Genomic DNA, 20,057 nt, shown 5'->3' with positions numbered 1-20,057 from the left:
CCAAACCAAACACCAAGAAGGGTTTCTTTCAGTCCAGAAGCTGATTTTTTTTTTTTTTCCCTTCTTCTTTCTCACCAGATGGGAGTTTACAGCTGCAAATCATCAGTTGGGCTTTTGGCAGAATAAAAGGCCCGAAATATCTCTGCCACTTTCTTGCACCAGTTTGTTTCCAGATGTCTGAGGCTCATTCAGCGTGAAGTATTTTCCCCGATCAATATTTTAACCTTCTTGTTGATATTTACTCAGTGCTGCTGAATAAACTGCACCAAGTGGAGCTCCATGGATGGGAGAGTAAATCTACATTTCTATCAGCTCTCTGGAGGCTTTGCAATAATTCATATTATCTGAGGTTATTGTTATACTGGGATATTAATGAGCACATCTTCCTTCCTTCTGCCTCTTGGAGCTTCAATTCAGATCCCACTTCTGGTGCTAAAACAACATCTCAGCTCTGAATTAGCATGGAGAGGAGAAAGCTTTGTGTTCTGCTTTTGTCAGCTGAGTTTGAAAGAACCCTTTCTCTGTAGTTTCATAAAGATGTATTTGATGTAACTCTATCTGCTTCCCTCTGACCTTTGTGAGGAGGAGATTAAACCCTTCTCTGTGGGTCTTCGTGGCATTTTTAAATCTTGCTGGAGGTTTCTGCTCCTTCTCCTTCTCCCATCTCCCTTCAAAACTGAAGTTTAATGAGCACTGAGCACTGTCCTCCCTTTCCTCTGGCAGTTCTGGTGCGTGCTTGCTGTTCCCCACAAAAACCTGATGATGGAACTTGCCTGTTCCATGTTCTCCTCTGCATGCCCTTAACCCAGTATTTCACCTCCAAGCACTGACTTTTCTTTGCTTGTTAGTTTTTGGGTAGAAAAACCTTCCAACCTTCTGGAAGAAGGCGGCTCACGACGTTTCAAAAGCCCCTCTGACCCATTCATCATCATCATTTTAGTGTGTGCATGCAGCAGGAGTCAAATAGCCTCAATTGTAGCTTCTATTGAACTCATCTTTTCTGCTCTGCAATTTCTTTATCGTGCCATAATAAAGCTGCCCCTGTCACTGCTGAGCTGGGGCTCATCTGTCTCCCTCTGCACGATGGGATCTGCTGCTGGGCTGGAGCTGGCAGAGAGAAAATGTCTGTGTGAGGTTGGGCTGTGTCAGTCCACCTCAGGAACTACAAAAAAATCTCCGAAAAAGTAGCTCTTCCCTGCTGCTGCTGCTGCTGCAGGTGGCACGGCCCTGGTCAGTCGTGGGAGCTTAACCAGGGACAGCAGAGGAGCAGGGAAATACTCCAGTCTTGGCTTCTCCTTCTCGAGAAACCCCATCCTCTGATGGCACAAGTTGCTCCAGCTGCTCCTCCAGGACTTTGGGCTTGGAATTGTCAAGAGATTTGAGGCTTGGGCTGATCCAAATCCTCCTGTTCAGGTGACTGTGCTGGTGCACATCACCTTAGGCCTTGAGTCTGATCTTCTCTGCTTCCCTTTCTTAACTCTCCATGGAATTATTAGTGGTGGAAAATGCACTGTGCTGGTGAGGAGAGTCAGGGCTCAACCCAAAGAAGCATCTGCTGGCTCGAGACAGGGACTGACCAGCCCTGGGAGACAGGGGAGTGCAGGGCTCCCACAGTTCCTTGGGAAGCTGTGGAGATACAACACAGCTCTGCAGCTCTGATTCTCTTTGAATGAAGGTTTTTTAGACTGGTGGAGATTTAAGGGCAGATGAATTTGCCCCAGAGTGAGTCACAGCCAGAGCAGAGGCTCCAGTTACAGAGATGGGAGGTCCCCTCTTTAGTCCTTGCACCAACCTGCTCGTGAGATCTGAAATCATTTCGTTCTTCATTCCTCCCTTTTCTTAATCATTTCTCCCCCAAAAGTCTCTTTTTCATCTCTCACATTTCAAAGGGAGGTGGGTTCTGTGGGGTCAGTGGTTTTGGTGGGCTCTTTGTTTTTTCTGCCTTTCCTTTGTGTGAATGGAATGAACACACAGAGGGGAAAAACATCCTTTGATGGCAGCAATTACAAGGAAGAGAACACAAAAAAAAAGCAAGGAAAACTGGGATGCAAGTGAAGATAAACTGCAAATGATGAGTCCAATGTCTCCTGTTGTCTGAGGGGATGGATCTCCTTGTGAAAGGGCTGTGACTGGAGGTGGGTTCAGTTCTGAGATGTGGCCTTCCTGAAATCCTGTCGCTGCTCCAGGCCTCTGTTTCCCATCTCTAAAATGGCAAAATGCTTTTTGGAACCTCATTTAAGAGCTCTGGTCTCCCAGGATTGTCTCACTTGCGTGTGCAGCACCTGGGAGGGGGTGTGATCCATCTCTTTTGGGAGCTTTGGGCACCAACCACACATGTATTTATGAGGTTAGATGGTAATTAAAGGAATGGCTTGTTTTCAACATTGGGAATAAAGGTGTGGAGCCCCTCTTCAGATGGGACTACGAGCATCCTCCCAAATTTTGCATCAGGATGGCAGATGCCATTCCTGACTTGAGCTCGTTTAAATTCACACACATTTTCTTTTGCATGAAAAAGAAGGCAAACAAACTGTTCCACAAAATGTTCCTTATTTATCTAACTCATCCTACTAACTTCTTTGAGCTATCTAAATATATATATATAATTAGATGGGCTTTTTTATGTAACTACCACAAGATACTTACTCCCCTAACCACTTCCTTCAAAGCTGTTCTTATCTATAAAATTATCTAATTTGGACGTGTTCTATTGCCAATAGAAACTCATTCTGAACCTTAAAGGAAAAACCTGGGACGCACATAATAGGTTTATTTTTTTTGTATTTCAGTAAAAAGAGAAATCTTTTATCCCCTGAAATCTCTCAGTTCTTCATGCATTTGACTGCCTCCTTCTTGCAGTGGGACTGTTATTTGCTGTGCTGCTGAAATGGAGCCACCTATGAAGGGAAATGTAGCAGTTGTTTCAATGATTCACAGCTCAGCTTCACGTCAGGTTTGAGATCAGAGCCCCTCTTGGTGCAGCTGAGAGGGAGAAGATCATTTATTTGCTCGGGTATCTGATATGCCACGAGCTGAGCAGGGTGGGGGCTGCTTCCCCCAGATGTTTGGATCTGGAGGTGTTGGTTTATCCCACGGAACAAACAGCCTGTTGTTGGTGGAAATTGGGGCAGACTCATCCATGTGCATCAGCACACCCTGCAGGGGCTCAGCTGGCAGAGCTGCTGCTGGGGAGAGGCTGTTTGGGGCTGGGCTGAGACCCCAAAGCATGTTTGGGGCTGGATTGAGCTGGACCTGCAATACTACCATAGTTCTGAGCTTTTGTTTTGGGCAATTAACCAGATTTTTAAGACCTTCTGATCTCCCCCCTGTGCCTTGCTGACCTCAGGGAGCACCTTGGCAGCAATTCCCAGGGGAGGAGCTCTCAGGGCTGGCTGGTGGGGACCATTGCTCTGCCCTGCAGGAGGGGGCCTGTCTCTGAGGGCTCTTTGAAGTATCAGCATCTCTTCCCTGCCTTTCTGTGCAGGGATCCTTTAAGCAGGATCCCAAACCCTCTGTAATACTCAGATTTACAGTCTTACAACGACAACACTTCCATCCCCAGGAACGGGATTTTCTAGGTCACCAAATTCCCTTGCTTTGGCAGGGAACTGTGTCAGATCACCTCATTCATAAAGTGACCAAACTCTATTTTAAAACCACTGGGTGGCTTCCCTCCCCCTCCCCTCCCCACGTAACACTTCCTGGCAGGAGGCAGTTTGGAAACCTTTGATTTCCAAAGCAAGCCAGGTTTATTTGCAGACAGTTCTCCTGCAGCTGCCTCCTCTGGATTCCCTGCTTTCAGGCCACCCTCCCCTGCTGTTGGCTGACAGGGTGCTTTAATTCTGTGATCCTGCTCTGCCATGGGGATTTTGGGGTGGAGGCCTTGGATGAGCTTTCCCAGGTATTAAGTTCCCTTCTAAGTGCATGACAGCAAGGCTGAGGCTCCAATAAGTGTGTGAAGGGCAGAGATGGACCTGAACTATCCAAAATATGTCTGAAAGAGAGTGGGGTGGTTTCACAGGGCAGGAGAGGGAGGAGGATGCAGGATCCACCTGGATGGTGCCTGCAAAGGTGGCAGGAGAAGGTGTGCCTGGCCCAGGTGTGCTCAGCACTGAGGTCAGAGTAGGATCTGTCCACCTCCCACTCCTGGAGTTTTCCCAGAGCCTGCTCTGGGTCTGGGAGCAATCCCAGCCCTCCCAGCCTATGTGTTGCTGTCCCTCCCACTTCACCTTCAGCACTGAGCTGCAGCCCAGGCAGGTGTGAATCTGGACCTTGAGGGCCACAACCATAAATTAAAAGCAAATTCAGCCCAGACAGAGGGAAATGCTCTTCTATTCCTGGAATAATAAATGCTTGGAATGGCCTGCTGGGCAGGGGCACTGGGGCAAAGGCCTGGGGATCAGTCACACAGCAAGTGACTTGTAGCTGTTGTCCTGAGGGAAATGATGTGTAAAAGGGATGAGCTCAAACACCCCATGCCTGTTACCTGTGTACCTCATGAGTAATTTGTCTCTGAAGCAGAGGCGTTTTATTTTTCTCCTCTGAAGCTGATTCTTTTCCGCCAGCTTATTTCTTCTCAGCAGGAGGGGAAGATGAATTCCTGTCAAATAATAGTTCATTGCTCTTAATGCAAGAGTCCAATTAATTGATGGTTTAAAAGCTTCGCTTTTCTCGCCATTAAAAACAAATAAACAGGGAAACAAAACTGAAGTGTTGCAGGGGAGGTTGGAGCAGCACAGGGACACCTCAGCTCTGGCTGGTGCAGCATTTCTCAGCCTCACACCCTGGGATGGCTCTGGTTGTCCCACTCCTGCCAGTCTCCCAGTGCTGGATGATGTTTTTTTCCCAGCCTGCGTTGCTGTTCAGGGCACAAGGAGCAGGTTAATATTGGATATGAAGATTTTAGCAGCTGAGGGCAAAAGTGTCTCACCGTGTGTCCTTCTCAGGGACTGCAGAGGGAGAGAACATATAGGGAAAGGTGGAGCCCTGGAGAGTCCTAAAGCAAATTAAGGACTTGGGATGTGAGGGAGAAAGCACAGCTTTCCCAAACCCAAATATCCCAACTGGGAGTGTTTAGTTTGGCCTTAGGAAAACTGGTCATTTTTGGAAGCAATAGTTCAGTGCCCCACTGCTCCCTGCCTTCCCTCCTCAGACTCCTGCATCCCATCTTCCTGTGCTCCCTCTATCCCATCTTCCTGTGCTCCCTCCAGCCCAGTTTCTGGCCTCCCTCTGTCCTCAGTCTCCTGCCATTCTGCCCTCCTTCCCAGCTCCCTTCTCCTGCTCCTTGCTTCCCTCCATGCTCTGTTTGCTGTATCCCTCCATCCTGCCCTGTCCTCCTTCCATCCTTAGCTCCCTGTCCCCCCTGCATCCACCTCTCCCTGTATCCCTCCATCCTGTCCTGCCCTCTTTCCATGCTCAGTCCCCTGTCCTCCCTGTGACCCTCCATCCTGCCCTGTCCTCCTTCCCTCTCTATCCTCTGTCCTCCCTGCATCCCTCCCTCCCTCCCTCCTTCCTGCCCTGTGCTCTTTCCACGCTCAGTCCTTTGTCCTCCCTGCATCCCTCCATACTGCCCTGTCCTCCTTCCATCCTTAGTTCCTTGTCCCTCCCCGCATCCCTCCATCCTGCCCTCTCCCCCCTCCCTCCCCAGCCCCTCTCTCTCCCCGTAGCCCCTCTCCATCCCTTCCCTCCCCGCATCCCTCCATCCTGCCCTCTCCCCCCTCCCTCCCCAGCCCCTCTCTCTCCCCGTAGCCCCTCTCCATCCCTTCCCTCCCCGCATCCCTCCATCCTGCCCTCTCTCCCCTCCCTCCCCAGCCCCTTTCTCTCCCCGTAGCCCCTCTCCATCCCTCCCTCGCCGCCCCGCCCGTTTTTGGGGGGGGTCCCCGCCGTGCCCGGGCCGCCGCCCCCCGCCCCCTGCAGTTCCCCCTCCCGCCGCCGGGGACCCGCGGCCGCCGCTGCCGGAGCGGGGCCGGAGCAGCCGCGGGCAGAGCCCAGCCCAGGTACGAGCGGGCAGGGATGGAGGGAGGCAGGGATGGACGGAGGGAGGCAGGGATGGAGGGTCTGGCGGGCGGCGGGCAGCGCTCCCCCGGGGTGGCGGGGCCGGGGGTCCCCCCGCGGGATGCTCGCCCCGGCCCCCGGGAGCCGCCGCTGCGGAGCCGCGGGGCCGGGAGCGCTCGGAGCGCGGAGCCGCAGCCGCTCGCTGCCCCCCCGGCCACAGTCACCCCCTCCCCGGCCACGTTCAGCCCCGTCCCGGTCACATCCATCCCCTCCGGACCCACAGCGAGTGCCCCCCGGCCGCCCCCTGCACTCGCTGAAGGACTTTGGGACCAGCCCTTTGCGGTGTTTTTAGCGCACCAAGAGTTGAAAAATGCCACGCTCCGGCTTTTCGGCGGAGCCGAAGTTCGCGGGGCGCGGGGAGGGGGTGGCTACAACTCCTGTGGATCAGCCGGGAGCGATGCCCGGGATGCGGTGGGCAGCTGGCAGGGATGCTCCCCGCGGCCCCGGGGGCTGCCGTGCTCGCAGCCCTGCGTGCCAGGCAGCGAGGAAAACGCTCTCTAACTCAAGATTTTTCTCGGGCTCTGGATCGGAAAGAAAAAGGGCTCATTGTTCTGGAACGCGTGTCGGTGGAGTTGTGCTCGGGAATGATTTGCCTTCGGAATGTGCGAGGTGCTCGTTGTGTGCGCAGACGTGCGGGGTCGGCGCTGCCCTGACTCCTTTAGCGAACGAGCAGCGCTGAGCCCGGGCACTGGGGGGAAAACTCCACGCAGAAACCTCTTCCTAGGCCCAACTTTATTCCGTGTGATTTACGCCTGAACTCTGGCACAGCCGCGGCTCTGGGCCGGGGCTCTGCGTAGGTGAGCGATGCTGCGAGCGCCGCTCGGCTCGTCGCCCATCAGGCTGGATTCTTTCCTTTCGCAGGGTCGAGACCTCAAGGTTGCGACCCCGGGGGGAGTTAACTGAACAAGCCGGGGGTTCGCTTCGCCTCCCGCTCCCCCTTTGCGGGGAGGTGCTGCTGGCTGGAGGCTCCAGCGCTGTCCCTGCCTCCCCGGGGACCTCCCGCTGGCGGGGGATGCTGAGGGACAGCTCAGCCGCCGCATCCCGGCCGTTCTGACGGAGCGCTGGTGGGCTCCAGCAGCCCCCACCACCACCAGGGGAGATCCCCCCCAGCAGGAACCAGCCCTTTGTCTCAGCCTTTTCTCCGGGAAGCCGCTCAGCAGCCACATCCCGGCTGGATGTGACCGCTGCATCGAGCACAGAGCAGAGCCCCCCCTGCTTTCCCTGCGCTGGGAGCCGGGAGCCTACGGCGTTCGGAGAGCGAGGAGCATCCCTCTGGAGTCTCTGGCTCTCCCGTGGAGCCGACAGCACCCAGCAACCAGCTCCTGGGTGCTCAGACGTGTGTGCTCACAGGTAGGAGGTGGATGTGACTGTGCCGGGTGCTTTCCTGCCATGGTTTGCTTTAGTCTTCTTTCACACAGGGGTAGGAGCCATCTGCAGTGAGGCTCCCACCGTGCCAAGGCATTTTTAACGTGTCTTGATGCAAGTCTGCTTTAGTATTTATGTATATTAAGCTGTGTATTTGAAGGGAACCATCTGGGTAGAGAAATAGATGGCGAGTGGCAGAACCTTTCCCTCTCGGTTTCCATTTCGGGGCTGGGCCTGATTAGCGAAGGCAGAAGTTGGGAAAGTTGCTGCGTGGCTCGTTCTGGTTTGCAGGTGGTGCTTTCCCCATACCTGATGTGAATTCATACCCTGGGATGAGACAGCTGGAGCTGGGATGAGGGGAAGGGGGAGCTGACAGGCTGTGCTGAGCAGAGAGTGTGTCAGCACAGGGAAGGAGAATGCTCTTTTCTTTTCCTTTAAATGGCCATTTCTCTTAACCCTTTGTGCTCTGGCGCCTGTGGGGATGGTGCCTCTGCTCTTGGGGGTGGGGAGACGGGGCCTGAGGAAGGTGAACCCCCAAAATGAAGGGCTGTGAGTGAGGACAGACCAGAGTTGGGGTAAAGACATGAACATCTCCCTAAAAAGAATCACCTGTGCGAGGCTGGTTATAAATGGGAGGGTTGGAGCAGCTGCCTGCAGTTCTGAGAGGGACAGGCACAGAGACAGAGCTGCTGCTGCTGCAAGTTTCTTGCTGGAGGTTTCTTTTGCAAGCTGTGCAAGGAAAATAAGCCAAGGAGTCATGTGGGCTGGCAAAGGCCTGGACACCTCGATGCCAAGGAGCACTCAGCAATCTGGGGGAGAACGGAGGATGATTTGAGGGACCTGGTCTTCAGGGAGCTCATCAAAGGAGCAGCAAAGCAGGTAGGGGCAGTGCTGCCTCCAGACTGTCTGTTCTGAAAGCTTAAATGTGCCAGGGAATTGCATCTCCCGTGTGTTGTGTGTGCTCACACTGATGTCTTTGCTTGATGGAAAAGCAGAAAGTGAACTTAAAACTCAGCCAGGAGCTGGGAAAATCCTCAGCTAAATCTTGGCTGATTGAAGGAGTTCTGGTGGGAGAGAATCTGACTGTGATGGAGGATCTCTGTGTTCAGCCACGGGAGCTGCTTTGGCCATGTGGGTTTAGGCTCCTCTTTCTCTTGGGAAGAGCTGCTGGTTTTCCATGTGAAATAGGGACAGAGGAGACCAGGAGAGGCCTGGGGCTGCTTTGTCTGGAGGAGGAGCTGTGTGTTTTTACTGGGTGATGTTTGAGCCTGCACAGGTTGGTGGGTGGAAGGATGGGCTTTGGTGTCAGAAGAAGAAAAGCAGGGGGGAGGAGGAGGAGGGAGGGGTGACACAGGGGATGAAGGAGCAGATACCTGCTCAAAATCAGACATGGCTGGGCCATATTGGTGGAGAAGAACTCCCTCCTCCAAGAAACTTCATCTTCTTTAAGGTACTTTGAGCTTTATTCTGGTTTTTGTCAGCACTAAGTATGTGCAGGCAGTCGATGTCTTGCCCTTTTTAAAGGCCTGATGATGTGCCTGAGGTGTGGGTATTGATTCTCCCTGTCTTTTAGGGGAGCTCTTCATGGGCAGCACTTGTTAGGGTCAGGTTTGAATTGGTGGGGGTTTTTTTTGTTGGTTTTTTTTTTTTTTTTGTGCTTCCAGGCAGGCACAAGGAAAGACAAATGTTCTGCAAGTCTTCTCAGAAATGTTTTCTGGGCAAGAGGTTTCTAAGGCAGCACATAAAGGCTGGGGAATGAGCTAAAATGAGGAACCTCTTGCTGTGTGTGTGAACAGGAGGAACACTGGAATGGGGCTTGAGCAAGATGAGAACAGCTTGGAGGGGGTTGCTGAGACTTGAGGGGATGACACAGAGGAATCAGTGGGGTATGAGAAACTCCAGGAAGAAAGCTTTGTACAGGAGTGGAAAACTTGGCTTAGAAAGGAGACCCTGGGAATGCTGCAGAGCTGTGCCTGTGCTCAGGAGACTGGGAGCTCCAGTTTGTCTGGCTGTACCCTCAGGGGAGCTACTAACCCTGCCATGGCTTCTCTGACAAGAAAAAGGGGGGACTTGGAGAGAGAAAAGGAGTTGTAAAACCTGTGAGGAGGTAATGGAGCAGTTTTAAGGGTCCCCATGATAACTTTTCACCTGCTCTGTGGGATGTGGCTCGGAAGGACAGTTAACATTACTGTGGTTTTTATGTTTGTCCTGGTGCCTGTGGAAGACTTGGTGTGGTACAGTGGATGTGGGAGTTACTGGTGATGAAGGTGGAGGAAAATGTAGTGAGGGCCAGATCATAGAATCACAAAATGGTTTGGGTTGGAAGGCACCTTAAAACTCATCTCCTTCCACCCCCTGCCATGGGCAGGGACAGCTTCCATGGATAGAACATTTCCATGCTGGTCACAGGGAGAGGCTGATGGGCAGGACAGAGCTGGCAGTCCCCACCTGCAGTGAATTAGCACTGATTGAGTTGTTCCAAGAGGAACAAACGGACAGAGGTGTTGGGAATCAGGTGTTGGGAATCAGGAGATCTGGGGACCGTTGGTCTGAGGTAAATCAGGTGCAAATGAGCAGCAGGTGTGAAGGGGAGGACTCTCCCCCCTTGATGGGCAGTTAGCAAGGCAGGAACCCCAGTGGGCAGAGGGGGCTGATGGATACAGCAGGAATTTTGCCACGAGCTGCCTTTCCAGAAATCAGACCTGAGGAAGAGCTGGGATGTCAGGCAGGTGAGTTTTGCTTCTGGGTGCCTGCTGGGAGGGCCTAATTATCACTCAAATACTTGGATGGGTCTAAGCTTGAGGTCAAATCACCTCAGCTTACGTGCAGAGGATGGGTGCCCAGTAGGGAAGCCTTCCTTCCTAGTGCTGCTTGGAAGGCTGAGAAAACAGGAGCTCAACATGTTCCAACGGACCTAATTTATTTGGATTTTTCATTAAATCCACCCAAAAGGGACTATTTTGGGAAATAAATAGCAGAACGTGGGCAATAAATAGCTGTGGGATAAGGGGCAGAGTTCAGTGCTGGCTTTCCTAGTTAAGCTGCAGAAAATAGAAGTGTAATGGTCGAGTGCTGATCGGAGGGGAGATAGGTGATTATGTGAAGGTTCCTCACGCTGAGGCTGGGCTTATTTATTATCTTTAATGATTTGGAGGTGGAAATGGATCAGAGCTGGGTTAGGGAGAGCCAATGTGCCAACAGAAAGGGTTTGCTTTTGTGAGAATTAGAAGAGAAGGCTGCTGGCTGTGAGTGTGCCAGTGGTTTGGGAGCAGCAGTTGGTGTAACTCGGGCTCCAGAACTACCAGAAGAAAACCCTGAGTGAATCCTTCCCTGATAATGGGACCTGGGGGGGATTCTACCAGGAGGACATGTAGGGCCAGGAGGAGATGGTGTGGTTTGTGTGTGCAGGTGAGGAGGTTCCTGGGGCTGTGTGGATGAGCTGTAGGTGATGGGGAGCCACAGGAGATGCTGTGAGGTGGCCAACAGTGCCCTCCACCTCGGGGGCTCTGTGGGGAGAGGTGTCTGCAGGGACAGGCTGCTCTTCCCAAAGCCTCTCAGGTCAGGGATTTGCTGCTGGAGCAGGGATTTGCTGTTGGAGCAGGGGCTGTGGATTCAGGCTGTGCCAGCATCCCCTGGACTGGCTGCTTTGGAATGAACAGAGGGAACTTTGCTGAGTCCTGCTGAGCTCCTCCTGGTGGGACCTGTTTCTGGATTTTCCAGGGGATGGATGACAGATGGGGTGTTAGTGATTTGCCAGGGATGAAGGAGCAGAGCTGTGAGCTGTCCATCTCCACGGATCCAGCAGTGCCTCCAACCCAGAGGCTGGGGAATGTTCCCAGTGCTCGAGAGGGAGTGTTGTTGTGAAGTGTCTGATGAGTCTGTGGTCTCACAGTGCCTGGAGGGGGGATTACAGAGCCCAGAGGATTCTGCTTCTGCTTGATTGCAAATCCCTGAGCCAGGTCTCAGTCAGGTGTCAAGGTACCAATGTTTATCCTGCCCATCCTTGGCATGGAAGCAGCTCTGTAACACAATACCCAAAAAACGCCCGAGCCCAGCCCCTGGTGAGCCATCCAGCCCAGGGGGATTTTCATCTCTGCTGAGATCTCCTGACTTCAAAGTCTGCAGAATTTATTTGCATCCTTCATGAGGGAGAGAGCCAGCCATTTGTGGTTTTGTTTTATTTTTATTTTTTTTTTCCCTGAGCCTCTCTGTTCCTCCCCACCCTCCCTTCAGTTTGTTTATTTGGTTAGCTCAGCGTCAGCACAACGATGTGGAAATAAAGCAGAGGAGCTTCCTCTTGGCCTTATTGAATATTCATAAATGGGAGAAATAGATTATACTGGCAATCCCTGGCTGGGCTACAGTTAATGGAAGTTCTTCTTTGACCTTACAAACCCCGCTTTTCAAGGGTTTATAATGAGTCTGCAAAAATTCATCCCGGGCACAAACAAGTCATCTGAGGTCTCAGACCCTGTGAGCACAAAGTCATAATAATAATACTAATTTCCCACCCACTCAGGCATGTGCTCACCTCCTTGTAGATCTCGCTATTTTTAAAAAGCAGGTTTTTGCTTGATTTTTTTTTTTTTTTTTTACCTTTTTGGGACTGTTTCAATGTGTGTGTTGGGGGGGAGGAGGGTGACTGGTGGGGGAACAGCTCTCCCTGTGCTGTGTGACACCAGTTCCCTGCGTTGGTCCCCCTTGGGAGGCTCTGTGGGTTCTTCCCTGGCTCTTCCAGGAGCAGTTTTATGTCCTTAAGATCTCAGCCCGATGAGCTGGGTGATCACACCTCAGCTGGGTCAGCAGAAAATCAGCTCTTGCTCCCTGGCAGTGGCTCTGCACCTTCTCTCCCCTTCCTGAGTCTGAGAGCAAAGACAGTCTGGGCCTCCTGGGGAGGGGATGAGCTGCTAAAAGCCCCTGCAAGGTTTTGTCCAGCCCTAACCTCTTCACGAACTTTCTGCTGAAAACCACGGGGTTTGTGGTGCAGTGACAGAAGCTGATGTTTTGCTGAAGGAAGGCGTCACATTTGGATGCTGAAGGGTTTATTTGATGGCTCCGTGGCCCTGCTCAGAGGCAGAGGGACTGCAAGGCTTGTTGCCACTGATGTTTGGGTGTGTAGTGGGATTCCTGCTGGGCAGCAGCCCCGTGCTTTCTCTTTGTAGGCTGTGATGAAGCAGCAAATTGCTGCGTCTGATGGAGTTGCTCTAAATGTGGCTTGTTTTGGGTCAAGTGACTGAGCCAGGGGCAGAGCCTGCCTGCAAACCCTAGTTCATTGAAACCAGTGCTGATCTGCAAACATGTGCCAAAACTGCTATTTTTCACCCCTCAAAAAAAGGCTTGTCAAAATACATATTACTCTACCCACGCTGGCTGTTTGCCCTTGCTGTTTTCTTGTTTGCTCTGTGCTTATTTCCCATTTTTCACTCCACCTCGTGTGTGATCTGGTAACATCTGGTGTTAAAGGACTGTGTGTGTGCACGGGCAGCTCTGAGAGCAGGGCATCACATCTCTTTTTAAGACTGAAAAACGTTTGGGGCAGAGCCTGTGCTAATGCTCACAGAGCATCTGGTCCTCTCCAGGTCCAATTCATCACTGTCTTGCAGTTTGCATTATTGTTCACACCGAGGGAAAGTGGGTGTGAAGCTGGAATAATAATGTTTCACACTTGCTTTGCATTGGTTTTGATATCCAAGAGCATCTCAACCTATCAGAAAAGGCATAAAGGAATTGAGTGGTCGGAAGCTGAAAGCACAGTTGACAAATAACTTCTTAATTACCTTTAGTGAGGAAATGACTGCTGGGCTCGATATTATATCGATGGCAAATGGAAAATCGAGATGGGAATTTTCAATTCTGACTGAAAAGGCTGGAAGGAATCAGGAGGTGAGCTCAGTGCAGTGATTCCCCCAGCTTTTTAACCTCTTGCTGTACAGTTCTTCCACGTGTAATTCCAGCATGGATATTTTCCTGAATCTGCAGAGAGCCCTGAAAAATACCCTTGTAATATAATATTCCTTGTTTGTTTTCAAAGGGGATACTGGTGGTTAAATGATGGACATCAATGTTGTAGTTGCTTTAGTGGAGCCTAATGGCATGAACACATAAAGAACTTAATGCTCTGTGGTGTATCAGGAGCTTTGTGTTTGGGAAACAGGGTCTTTTGATAGTTGGACCTCCCAAGGGTCTTTCAGGAGACATGTCTTTGAGTGATTTGGACTGACGTGCCTTTTGTTCTGTTCCTGCTGGGTGTTAAATAAGATTTAAGTCTCCTCAGTCACTATTTAGTTATTGAAGAACATCACAGTCAACACAAATGCAAACAAAACTGTCTGGATGTTTGTTTATGCAACAGATCATTAGGAAGTCTGTAGAAAAAAAAATATTCTGGTCTGTTAGATAATTAATCTGCATTTTAAGAATTGTCTAAAGACATATTTGCAAGCTAGTCCATTGAGCTTCTGCTCATCTAGTCAATAATCCCCATATTTAATAGTCCCTGAGAATGTATTTCCATAATGTGCTGTGAACAGTCGAGAAATCTGCGTCTTTTTTTGTCTTAAGATGTCAGTGCTCACACATTTTCTATGACAAATCTTTTTTCTGACTGTGGGTGAAAAATCCAGACATATCAGCTTCCAACTGGTAGGGCTGGGGACAGGGGGAGAGAAAGGAGAGGGAGAGAGAGAGAAAGCTGCTGGGAGCAAAGCCCTGGGTCCAGGTCCCGGGATGAGTTTGCAGTTTCCATCCGGCATCGGATGCCAGGGCTGGGAGTCTGCAACCCAAAATGCACCCAAACCCCAGCCAGAATCCACCTTTCCTGGCTCCCAAGCCCCCCAAGTCCTTGTCCTGTTGGTGTTGGAGAGGCAGGAGCATGTGTTGGGCAGGAGGATCTGGGGTATGCCCTGAGCTGTAGGAAATGCTCTGATGGCAGCGCTGGAGTCCTGGGCTGGGAGATTTATTCTGGGATTTGAGGGATGGAGCTTGTTTGGCTTTGCTGCAGTAAAGCTGCTGGGACCTGCCAGGACTCCCCTGGCCCTGCCTGGGATCCCCACAGCAACAAGTTCCCTGGTGGATGGTGGCCCAGGCTCTGGTTTTGGGGTGTCTGCAGCACAACCAGCCCCCCATGAGTCCTCTGAGCCAACACCTCCTGTGCTCCCACGCTGAGGGGTTGAGACAGGCTGGGAGGTTCAGTCAATTATCCTGGTTTATCGTGGAAAAGTGCCCAGACAGCTTGGTTGGGGTGTGATAATTTACTAATCCAGAGCAACAGAGCAGGGAGGGAAACCCACACTTGGAGAGAGGGACCCCTTGGGAGTCGCCACATCAAGGTGAGAAGCTGGAGCTTAATTTTGTTATCTTATCAATAACTAGCTGGTCTTGGTGCTGTGTTGTGAATTCTCAGGAGTGTTAATGCTATCTCGGGCTGTCTAAGCAAAGGAATAATGAACACAAGCAGGAAGAGCATTGTGTGCAGTCCTGGTATCTATACCTTAAAAATGATGTTGGCAAACTGGAGAGAGATAAGGGCAGAGCTACGGGGGTGATGTGAGGGCTGTAAAACAGGCTGGGGAGAGAGAGACTGAAGCTCAATCCGTTCCTTTTAACTAAAGGAGTGATTTGATTATTGCCTGTAAGTACTTAGCCAGGGGAAGAGGCTTCTGCTGGCCAGAGGTATGAAGGCAGGACGTGGTTCTGTGGCTGGCTGCTCAGATAAATTCAGACAAGGAAAAGGCATGTCTTATTTTTGTAGAGCTTTTTATTTAAGCACAGGAGCAAATTACCCAGGGCTTGGTACATTTGCTGGTTTTAAATTGAAATGATACATCTTGCCGTGTTCTCTTAGGTCAACTGCAGGTTTGGTGTGGGGAAAACACTCAGCATGAGCCAGCCACAGCTAAAACAAGATTTGCAAAATGGTCATTATTGCCCTTCAAATATATCAGTTATGCCATGAGTGTTTCTTTTTTTTTTTTTTTTTTTTTGGTGCAGGGATGCAAAACCCTGCAGGGTTTGAGGCTGTAGTTTAGAAGGTTGGGTTGCTGTCAGCCAAGCCCATGTCTAGGTCTTGGCCAGTTAAAGAATCCCCTCTTCCCACTGCTGATAGGGCAGGAAGAGCCTTTTGGACATGCCTAAAGTGGCTGAAGGGATTCTGCTTTCACCAGACCCACCTTCCTTCTGCTTTCCCATGAGACACTCCAAGGCTTCTGCACAGAAACCAGGGATGCTGCACCACAAACCCCTTCTGCCCCCACCTGAGACACCTTCAGCAAAGCCAGGGAGGAAGATGAAGAGGCATCATTACCCCTCAGTGGGTGGCTGGCACGTTAATTAGGGCACAGGGCATGTGTGGGGGGGTCCCTCTCACCTCATCCTCAGCTCCTCACCAACCTTAAAGCTGCAGAGGGAAAGGCAGGAGTGGGAAAGGAGCAGTGGCAGGAAAATGCAGCTTGGAACAAACCACATTCCACAAGGGATCTGGGCAAGGAGGCTGTGTAGCCACCATCCCACAGCCTTGCCTTGTCTCCACCCCCCCTCGGCAGAAGTGAAGGATGTTTCCTTTCTGATGGTGGCACCTGAATTTCTGTTTGTCTTTCAATGCTTGATGCTGGCGTGCTGAGTAAAAATGAAATTAGTGCTGTATCAGTAGTGGGGAGAGATTTCCACGTGCAAAACCACGTTTTGCTTAAGTTAGTAATATTGTAAGTGTTAATTGAGTGTTCATTGATTGCCTGTCACTGCCTTGGTGTGATCTGTTCTTCTCCACTCCGGCAGACACCTTACCCCTGATTAAACAGCAGAGCTGCTCTTGCACCAGTTAAACTGTCTTGGCTGTTCATTTTTTTTCCCCCCAGTGTTTCCCTTTTACCAGCTGTACAATTAGCATCTCCTCCTCCTCTTTGGAGCGAGCTCAGCCTGCACACCATCCTTGTTCTCTCCCAAGTACCTTTAATGCTTTAATACTTCAGGGTTTTTAAGTGGCCCTAGATGAGAGTTGAAGCAGGGGACGTGTTTGAACTCGGTCCAAGAGCTGTTGCCTGCCTGGATTTAGGGTCCTGATTTCCCCCAGAAATTGCTTGGTTCATTAGAGGTTCTTTGTTGCCGAGGGTCCAATTATGGGAGTGAATAGTGTTTTATGGGAATGGAGGTGGGGGAAGAAAAGCCAAAGCCTTTCTCCTTTAATGGTGTCTGTTGTGTAAATGGCTCAGCAATCAGGTAATCACGGGCAGGTCGTGCTGGTGGCTGGTAACTGGTCCTACCTTGTGCTAGAGCCCTCCTGTGACCCAGAGGAGGGGCTGGCAGCACATCCTGCACCAAACCATGCCCCTCTTCTGCATCCACCTCTGTGTCCAGAGTAATTGCACTTTTCCCCCCCTCAAAGAATGAGACTTTGTGGCATTAACACGGCGCAGTTTTGCATATTCAGTTATTTCTCCTCTGCCAGGTTTTGCAGTGAAAGCTGCAAGATTTGTGGTGGGCTTTCCTGGGCTGAAAGATCTTCCTGGTGTGTGTTTGGTGGGCTTTGAGCACTTCAGAAAGATTAATTAACCCGAGGTGAGAGAACTGAGATTTAACATTTATATAGGGAGGAGAGAAATTAATATTCCTTCTGCCATGCTGAATATGTTTAAACTTCTGCTTTCAGCTTGTCTGACTTGGAATATCTTCTAACTTGTACAAATGATAGAACAATTTGCTTTAGATGATGAGTTATGAGAATATTGCTCATAGACCCAGAACACGACATTTTCAATCACATCTTTATTGCATCGGTAAGAAAAAAGCGATTTTCTGTATCTTGACATGCTTATCCTTTGGAGACCAAGTCTATTATCATATTGTATAAGAATTTGCTCCGTGGCTCCTTGGTCTGTGGGAATATCATCACGTCAGGAGGAGAATCCTGCAGGATTTATTGCAGCTGTTACAAAAGTGGAAAGGGCAGCACAAGTTCACATCAAGAGGTGCCTTTCAGGAACAGGAAAATGACTTAATAAAGGTGTGGTGGTAAAAATAGAGGAGTTCCAGTCATTTTGTCTCTTTGGGTTTTGCCAATGCGCAGCTTTGAACTTGAAACGAGGATTAGAAACTTGCTGGTGATGAAATGGAGGTGGAGATTGCCTTGCTGGGGATCCCAGATTTTTAGCAATATATCAGAAATCACGGGCTGAACGATCAAATCGTTCTTCCCAGCCCCGAGCCGAGGTCATTGATGGAGTTTGTGTTGCCTGCAGGGCTCATCCTGCTGGGAATTGCAGTGGTTTGAGTTGTTCTGCTTGACTTCATGGTTTTGGTTTTTTTTTGGTGAGGGGCATCCTACTGGAAAGCCTGTGCTCCTGGAATGTGGCACATTAAAGTGGGATGATGCTCCAGGAGCTGGAAATGCTGCTCTGAACTTATAACTCGGAGCAGTTTTCTCCTTGGCTGTTTATTGAGCAGATTCCCAGTCACCAAACTCTCCCTGGGGTTAATACAGTGCAGCTGCTCTGCTCCATTTGCTTGCACAAACGCAGCTTTTAGAGCTGTCACATGTGCTAGATGGGAACACTTACCCCTCACCTGCTCCTCCTTGGAGTGGCAATTTTTGGAAGGGATTCCCAAGAACGAGGGAGATGATGGTTGTGGCTGTGCATTAGTGCATATGTCAGGACTAGAAACCCACCATTTCCAAGCTGCTGGGGATGGATGAAACGCTCCAAAATGCAGTTATACAGATGGAATTTGTGGGCTGCAGACCTTGGCTCGGGCCCTCCTGGTTCTGCAGCTTTGTTTACGTGGAGGTTTTCGTGCTGGGTTTTGATTTTTTCCTATTATTGAGGCCGTTGTGTTTTTATAGAGTTGCATTACTCATTGATTCCTTTTATTCCTCTCAAGTTTGCCAGCCATGACTAATGAAGAGTTTTGCTGCAGCCTGTTGTGGAGTGGACACTCGAGCTGGTTGAAAAGGGCTTTTTAGTTTCTTTTTTTTTTTTTTTTTTCCTCTCACACCACCTAAATTTGATACTGAAGAGCTGGTGCCTTCAGTGGGAAGCTGTGTCTCCTTTCTTCCCTGCCTCCAGCCCAGGAGAGGATGATTCAGGAGTTTCAAGAGTTAAGGGGATGATTCAAAAGTTGAAAATCTCCCCAGTTTGGGTGTGGGCTGGTGCTTCAAGGCCAGGTTGGGTGGGCTCTGAGCAACCTGGGCTGGTGGAAGGTGTCCCTGCCCATGGCAGGGGGTGGAATGAGATGGGTTTTAAGGTCCCTTCCAACCCAGACCTTTCTGTGGTTCTGTGGCCTTTTTAGTCAGATTAGTGCATCTCTGCTAAAGCACCATCCCCATGTTGTATCCTGGGAATTCCTGACAGAGAGCTGTGTTTTGTGGGACCATCAGGACTCCTGATGGAGGCAGGGCTGGAGGAAACGTGCTGCCTTTTCCTTTCCAGCAGCAATAAGGTTTCTAGTTCGTTTTATTTCCATTACAGGGGTGTTTGTGCTTTAATGAACAGCTCCAATCTGGTGAAAAAACGAGTTTATTTCCTTGTGAAGGGACAAACTTCTGTCCAAGTGAAAATCTGAGGCACTGAACCTCTCAGCAACTGGCCTGGTGTTGCAGTGTGAGGGTGTTTTTGGTCTCCCAACCTCTCCTCCCTGTTCCCAGCAGGATGACCCGTTAGGGATCATTTAATTCCAACACTATCCATGTTTTCTCTTTAGCACTGAATGTTTTAACAAGGTCACAGGCAGGAACCTCCACCTGTGCTGGGGACACCTGAGTTTTTCTGCTTCACTGCTGAGTTGCTGCCATGATTTTTGTCTCTCTCTGCCCCTCTCACATGAGGCTTTGTCTTCCACACCCAGCAGCTGACCCAGAGTCTGTTCTTCCATCTGTTTGGTCACATCCCTGAGCCCCCAACTCCTGCTGATTGAGCTGATGCTTTCTTGGCACTGTGTGTTTCTGAAGTCACTCAACCCTTGGAATGCTCCTGGATCCAAAAAAAAAAAAAAAAAAAAAGGCAGGGAATCTACCAGTACTTTAAATACAAATGGTTCTAACAAGTACTTTAAATATAAACGATTCTCCCCAGCTCCTAAAATGCAGCTGCTTTGCCTGGACAGCTTGATGGACTGATTTAAGATTAAAAAAAAAAAAATTAAAAATCTATGAATTTTAGTTTTAGAGTGATGGGCACTGGGTTCACTGACACTTGGGATGTGCTTTTGGGTCGTGGCATTTTAGGATGCTGACAGTGTTGGGAAGAGCAAGTGGATGGTTTGAGTGGCCTTTCACTCCAAGAACAATGGAGATATATAGATATATATATATTCATAAAGGATGTGTGAGAATTTGGATCTTTATGACCCTGCTTTGCCTGTCTTAACTGAATAATTTGGGATGTGGGAACCTTTGGATACGCAGCCATGGATATCTATTAAAAAATTCAAATACCCTTCCTAAAAAGGAAAAGAAAAAAAAGACAGTAGAAAACAGATTGAGATTTTTTTTTTTTTTAATTAGGGGAAGCTGTTGTCTTGTGGACTCGGGTGTTCCCACGGAGATGACGAGCTCCTGAATTTTAATTCGCTGCACATTTTTTTATTCACTTTCTTCCAGATTCTCTCCCTGAACTTTGCCCCGTGGGTGGGACCGGTGCTCGCCTTGT

The 20,057-nt window shown here is 50.1% G+C and overlaps 1 protein-coding gene across 1 annotated transcript in view; it reads left to right on the top strand.

The window, feature by feature from the left end:
• Nucleotides 1-6,177: 6,177 nt before the first annotated feature.
• Nucleotides 6,178-20,057, top strand: part of GRIK4 (glutamate ionotropic receptor kainate type subunit 4) — a 183,795-nt gene continuing 169,915 nt past the window's right edge. The window contains 1 exon segment of the mRNA XM_039379999.1: nucleotides 6,178-7,404. The gene's annotated coding sequence lies outside the window, so the exon portion shown is untranslated.

Source organism: Pipra filicauda, unplaced genomic scaffold (genome assembly GCF_003945595.2).
Source record: "Pipra filicauda isolate LSUMZ 115617 unplaced genomic scaffold, ASM394559v2 scaffold182_size1470994_pilon, whole genome shotgun sequence".
NCBI classification, from domain to species: Eukaryota; Metazoa; Chordata; class Aves; order Passeriformes; family Pipridae; genus Pipra; species Pipra filicauda.
Note: the sequence above shows the minus strand (reverse complement) of the source record. Positions and strands in the feature narration are given on the sequence as shown.